Source organism: Lampris incognitus, chromosome 19, assembly GCF_029633865.1.
Source record: "Lampris incognitus isolate fLamInc1 chromosome 19, fLamInc1.hap2, whole genome shotgun sequence".
NCBI lineage: Eukaryota > Metazoa > Chordata > Actinopteri > Lampriformes > Lampridae > Lampris > Lampris incognitus.
The window spans coordinates 36,231,496-36,237,701 of record NC_079229.1 but is presented as its reverse complement, the minus strand read 5'-3'; the positions used below and the strand labels follow the sequence as shown (position 1 = coordinate 36,237,701).

At 47.2% G+C, this 6,206-nt stretch overlaps 1 non-coding gene across 1 annotated transcript; it reads right to left on the bottom strand.

Moving 5' to 3' along the window:
• Positions 1 to 4,804: 4,804 nt before the first annotated feature.
• trnaa-ugc (transfer RNA alanine (anticodon UGC)) lies at positions 4,805 to 4,876 on the bottom strand. Its single transcript has one exon. It is a non-coding gene; the product is annotated as a tRNA-Ala (tRNA).
• Between the last annotated feature and the right edge of the window lie 1,330 nt (positions 4,877 to 6,206).

Genomic DNA, 6,206 nt, shown 5'->3' with positions numbered 1-6,206 from the left:
AAGAGCTCCACATTGAACTTGAATTCTTGAAAAGCACAAATTGTCCCAGATTAAACTGTTCGCTCACTTACATCATTGAGCTGACAGTCCCCTGGAAGGATGCAGTCGATGAAGTGTATGAGCGTAAGAAGCTGCGGTACGCCAACCTAGCAGCCGAAGCAGAGGACAGAGGCTGGAAGGTAAAGGTGCGCCCTGTGGAGGTGGGTTGTAGGGGCTTTGTTGCCAGCTTCACAGCAAAACTCCTGAGGGAACTAGGAGTCAGGGGGCAGGCCCACAGGAGAGTGATCAAAGAGCTAGCCAACACTGCTGAGAGGACTAGCCACTGGATCTGGATCAAAAGGAGAGACGCCGTCTGGGCTGCCAGGGTGAACAGCTAACCACAGGTCACACACCCAGGACCGATCAAACCTGTGGTGGGCCTGCCTCAGCGGAGGGTGTCTTGTGATGAAAGGCCGAAACACCCTGTGATGCTGAGGTACACAACTGATGATGTGTCCTGGTGGTGGCAATGTCACCTTGGCAGACATCTCCAGTTTGATCTCCACTGAATCTGTTGCAGTGCAAACACTAGGGATTTTAACAACCAGTCCTTTTTTGAATCTTGTCATACAACTTGTTTGGAAATGTCCGCATCTCCTTTGCTGGTTCCCTGGCTTAGTCCTCTATGGGACGTCATCATTTATACATGACGCTAAGTACTCCTCTTAACCAATGACATTGTCCCAAAATGTGTCACATGATATCCCCTATGGGTTATTCTCCATCACGTGACTTTTCCATTGCCAATGAACAACTCTGCCATGTTGGGGGACAGCTAGACCTTAACAACCACTAGTTCGACTGAAGTTCTCACTGGCCATCTGTCTTTACAAGAACGACATTTTAAGCGAATATCGGAAATAAAACATCGCGGTTGTGATCCACTCTTCGAAAACAGTTAATTTTACAAAGTTCTGACCAAACGACGCAAAGGATCAGATTCGAACCACGGAAACAGCACAGAAATGAACCATTGTAACGTATCGAACCACCGTAGCTGCCCTGTATGAAGCGAACCTCGAAACACGCTCTGTTTAGAAAACATCTCGCACCGCGCAGGGACAGCAACGCCGCGCCCTCTGGATGGAAGCCGTTGTCCTCCAACATGGCGGCCGTGTTGCCACCACGTGGTATGTGACGTCATATGAAAAACGACTTTATTCCTCTATCGGACCAATCCACGAGAGCTGGGTTAAAAGAGAAAAATAAAAAATACAATGAATGAAATGTATGTCTTGTATTCACAACTCTTAATTCCCCTACAGCAATACAATAGGTAGCATGTTGAGCTGACACATATGTATAATTATGCATTAAATATATCATAGAGAACACAACGAAATGAAGTTAAACTCAAACATCCCTCGTAGGCTGCTTACTACTGAAGAGAGGCTAAATCTCGCTTGTCTCGTCCTTGTTCTTGTCTAATGTCTTGCCATTGTTATTTTGGCGCCTTTTGCATTTTGCTTGCAAGGTGTTTGGTTTTATTCATTACGTGGAGGGGCAAAGGTCACACCCCTGTAAGGGGGAATATGAAAGGAATCAATACAGAGACGATGTTTCTGCTTCAAGTCCGTGAGTGACGTAAAAAATCTAAACATATACATTTTACATGTTCACCAACACCCTCAATAGACATTGTATTGTCCCTTTAAGAAACTGCACAACTGGAAAATAAAGAGTATTGTTTCTTTAAGAAACTTCACAATAAGAAAAATCCCAACATGAATCAGTATCAATGCCTTTCATCCCCTTAAACTACACAAAGAAAACACACTGGAAGTTGTCATGTATTGGGTTTGGATTTGACACCTGTGGGTACCCGTAAGGAGTGATGTCATACCCGGAAATGGTGTAACAAGAGAACTCACTCAGTGTTGAAATGCGAGCATGTGTTTGTCGTTCGTTTTGATTCAATTCAGTGAATATTGTGATGGTCTAATTTCAAGTATTAAGACGTAAACACAACAGAAATACGTCAGAAAATATCAGCATTGTACTTTAAACAGACTAGCTAAACAGTGTCTTGCTAAGAATTTTGGAGAAAGACCCAGACTTCTTCAACCAGTAAATGAGGAACTCCCAGTATTCACAACTGAACGTGTCTCTGAAGCTGCTGTTATTAAAGTGCTTGACAGCTTAAAACGGTCCAAGTCCAAGGATGTCTTCGACCTTGACTCTCATTTCTTTAAGAATTATAGCTCGATTATATGTAAACCTTTAACTCATCTGATAAATTTATCAGTAAAAAAATCATGTTTTCCATCTTCCTGGAAGGCTGCAATAGTGACCCCTGTCTTTAAGTCAGGGGACAGTACTGCTCCACCAAATTAAAGACCCATCAGTATTCTCCCAACAGCCTCTAAAATTGCTGAAAAGATTGTGTGACCAGCTAGTCACCCACTTAAATGGTGTATATAATTTACACCCAATGCAGTTTGGTTTCTGTAAGCATCATTCTACAGAAACTGTTATTTTGTGGAGCAGATTAAAAGTGATCTTGACAATGGTGGTGTGGTTGGAGCCGTGTTTTTGGATTTTACAAAGGCCTTTGACACTGTTAATCATGACGTCCTACTCTTAAAAGATTTCAAGATTTAACTTTTCCGTTGATGCATTAGACTGGATGGAGTCCTATTTAAATAAGAGAAAACAGTGTACTAAAATTGATGACAAGTGTTCAGCAAACACATATTGTACAGCTGGGGTCCCTCAAGGGTCTATACTAGGACCAATTTTATTTAGTATATACATAAACGACCGTCCACAAGCCTGTCCAGATGTAAACATTCAAATGTATGCCGATGATACGGTCATCTTCACTCACGCAAGATCAAAAGAGCAAGTTGCTGCTAAATTAACAGCTGCCATGTGCAAGGTATCTGATTGGCTTACAAACTCATGCTTAACTCTCAATGTAAGCAAAATGTCTGTCCTCCCAGTGAAACAGTGAAGGATGTCTATCCTCCCAGTGAAATATAGTGAAGGATGTCTATCCTCCCAGTGAAACAGTGAAGGATGTCTATCCTCCCAGTGGAATAGTGAAGGATGTCTGTCCTCCCAGTGGAATAGTGAAGGATGTCTATCCTCCCAGTGAAACAGTGAAGGATGTCTGTCCTCCCAGTGGAATAGTGAAGGATGTCTATCCTCCCAGTGAAACAGTGAAGGATGTCTGTCCTCCCAGTGAAATAGTGAAGGATGTCTGTCCTCCCAGTGAAACAGTGAAGGATGTCTGTCCTCCCAGTGGAATATAGTGAAGGATGTCTGTCCTCCCAGTGGAATAGTGAAGGATGTCTGTCCTCCCAGTGAAATAGTGAAGGATGTCTGTCCTCCCAGTGGAATAGTGAAGGATGTCTGTCCTCCCAGTGAAACAGTGAAGGATGTCTGTCCTCCCAGTGAAACAGTGAAGGATGTTTGTCCTCCCAGTGAACTGTTCAGAGAAAGACTTGTCTTTGAGAATGAAGTGTGTGTTTTGTGTGATGGTGAGGCAGCAGAGCATCTCTTTGTCTCTGGCCCTCATTCTCAGTTGTTCTGGAAACAATTTCTGGTTAAGTAGAAAAACAACACAACAATGCGTGTTATACACCATAATAGTATTGTGTTTTGGTGTGTTATTAGAAGATGCAAAATTGGACCTGCTGATCAATGTTTTACTTATTCTAGCCACATTTTGTTATTGATAAGGCTAAATGTATGAAGACCCCACCCGTCTTCACGTGCTACTGTAACGAAGCGCAGCTCTGTGTGAAGCCCCTGAAGCTAATTAAATGAGAAGGAGCCAAAGATCTCTGTGGTTTACTGGGAAATGATCTGACTGACGTCATATCTTAAAAACTAACAGTCGTTTAGTTTACCGTTTAGTTGTCTTATTGTTATTTTACATTTGAATTGATTTGTTTTATGTACTACGCTGCTTAATTGAGTTAATTGAATTAAATTAGCTACATTATTGCATGCCCTTGTTGTGTGGTTTGTGTGCATGCTTTACATGTGTTGTGGGCCTGCCCATTGTTCTGCAGAGGACGGAAGGTTCCCGCTGGTCCTGTTTGCCTTGTTGTTGTAAATGTGTCGTCTGGATTAACGATACAAAACATCTCTACAACCTGTTCTAACCGGCTGCTTGTTTCTTTGTTTGTTTGTTTGTTTGTTCATCTTTTCTGATGATATCAACTGAAAGTACATTAACGCAAGTTCACAGCCAAGCCTTAAGTAAATACACACACAATAAACAATAAACCAAGCCGGACCGGGCTGTGGTGTGGTGCCGGGCCGGGCTGGGCCGGGCCGGGCTGGACCAGGCTGTGGTGTGGTGCCGGGCCGGGCTGGGCCGGGCCGGGCTGGGCTGGACCAGGCTGTGGTGTGGCGCTGGGCCGGGCCGGGCCGGGCCGGACCAGGCTGTGGTGTGGCGCCGGGCCGGGCCGGGCTGGACCGGGCCGGGCCGGGCCGGGCTGTGGTGTGGCGCCGGGCCGGGCCGGGCCACGGCAGGTGGAGATACTGCCCCTCCCCCCCCCCCCCCCCCCCGACCCGCCTTGCCTTGCCTTGCCTTGCCTTGCCTTGCCTTGCCGTGCCGTGCCGCTTGGGCTGCGCGCTGCGTTCCTCCTCAGCCGCGGGCGGGAGAACAAACGGACCGACCGCGGGTTTAAACACACCGAGCCGTGTTCCGGACACGTCACATTACCACTTCCGTTACCGACAGTTTTACTTTAAAAGCGTAAAACGAGGTGGAGGAGGGAGGGAGGTGCGTCCCCTCTCGTCAAAAGCGCAGTGGAGATGCCGGGGATTGAACCCGGGGCCTCATACATGCAAAGCATGCGCTCTACCACTGAGCTACATCCCCGCTGCTCTGCCCCGCCGCCACCCGCGCCTATAGTGACGTCACCCTGCCAGCCACGGCGCCTCCCGCCACCGGGGTACGGTCAGGGCGTAGCGGACTAACTTCTTCGTTGCGACTCATCGGGAAACACCGAACTGGGAACTGTGGGATGTCGGGGGCAGACATGTGTTTATCTGAACTCGCCCAACGCAGGAAGAGAGAGAGTCCTGCCGAGAGCTGTGCTGCACCAAACAAGGCGCACATGGACCGTTTTCGCGGGGAACGCCGGAAACGACGTCCTTGGGGGTATCGCCACCTTTCTCGGGGATACTGGACTGGTGGAGAGGATAGACGTCGGCTCCGTGCGCAACTGTAGTCCACTGACTTCCGGTTTCTGCTGCAGCGGTCGCACCAGTTTCCTGTTTGTTGGCCTGCACAGTTGACAACGGCATATATTTTTTTTTTTGCGACGCATGCAAAGATTGACCATGGAGACATGTCAACCACGTGCACACAACTGTCCACACACTTTCACCTGCACCTCCCAGCAACCCGGTGAAAAGCTTCAAGTGGTGCATGTCAAGTGACGGCCACGATTGAAACGTCTCACCCGTGTGCTGGGAGGTGCAGGTGGAAGTGCGTGGACAGTTGTGTGCACGTGGTTGACATGTATCCATGGTAAATCCTGCAGGCATCGCGAAAAATATACCATTGTCAACAGCACACGCCAACAAACAGGAAACTGGTATGACCGCTGCAGTAGAAACCGGAAGTCAGCGGACTACAGTTATGCACAGAGTCGACTGAGGACGCTAATGAAACAGTAGGTGGTGATAATGCGCTATCCGGTTGCAATTCGCCATTAAACCCGAAGAAGAAGTATTTTTCAGTGAAAATCGGTAAAAAGCAAAAACGCTGACCCTTGGACATAGTCCACCTGTGTGCACTTTCCTTCTCTATTGTCATCCTGTCTCCCTCCCTCTTCTTGAAATATGTATTCACCACACCCATTTCCATCCTTTGTGCAAAATCCACCACCATCTGTCCTTCCACATTCCTGTCCTTGACACCATACCTGCCCATCACCTCCTCATCACCTCTGTTCCCTTCACCAACATGTCCATTGAAGTCCGCTCCAATCACCACTCTCTCCCCTTTGGGTACCCTCTCCACCACGTCATCCAACTCACTGCAGAATTCTTCTTCCTCCTCCATCTCACACCCAACTTGCGGGATATATACGGTGATTATTGACACTATAATGTCATAAAAACGAGGTGAATACTTTGTATTTTGCCCTTAGGGGACTGGCGTTAGTACTGCTGACCACTAGCAGAGGGCACTGACATGCTGA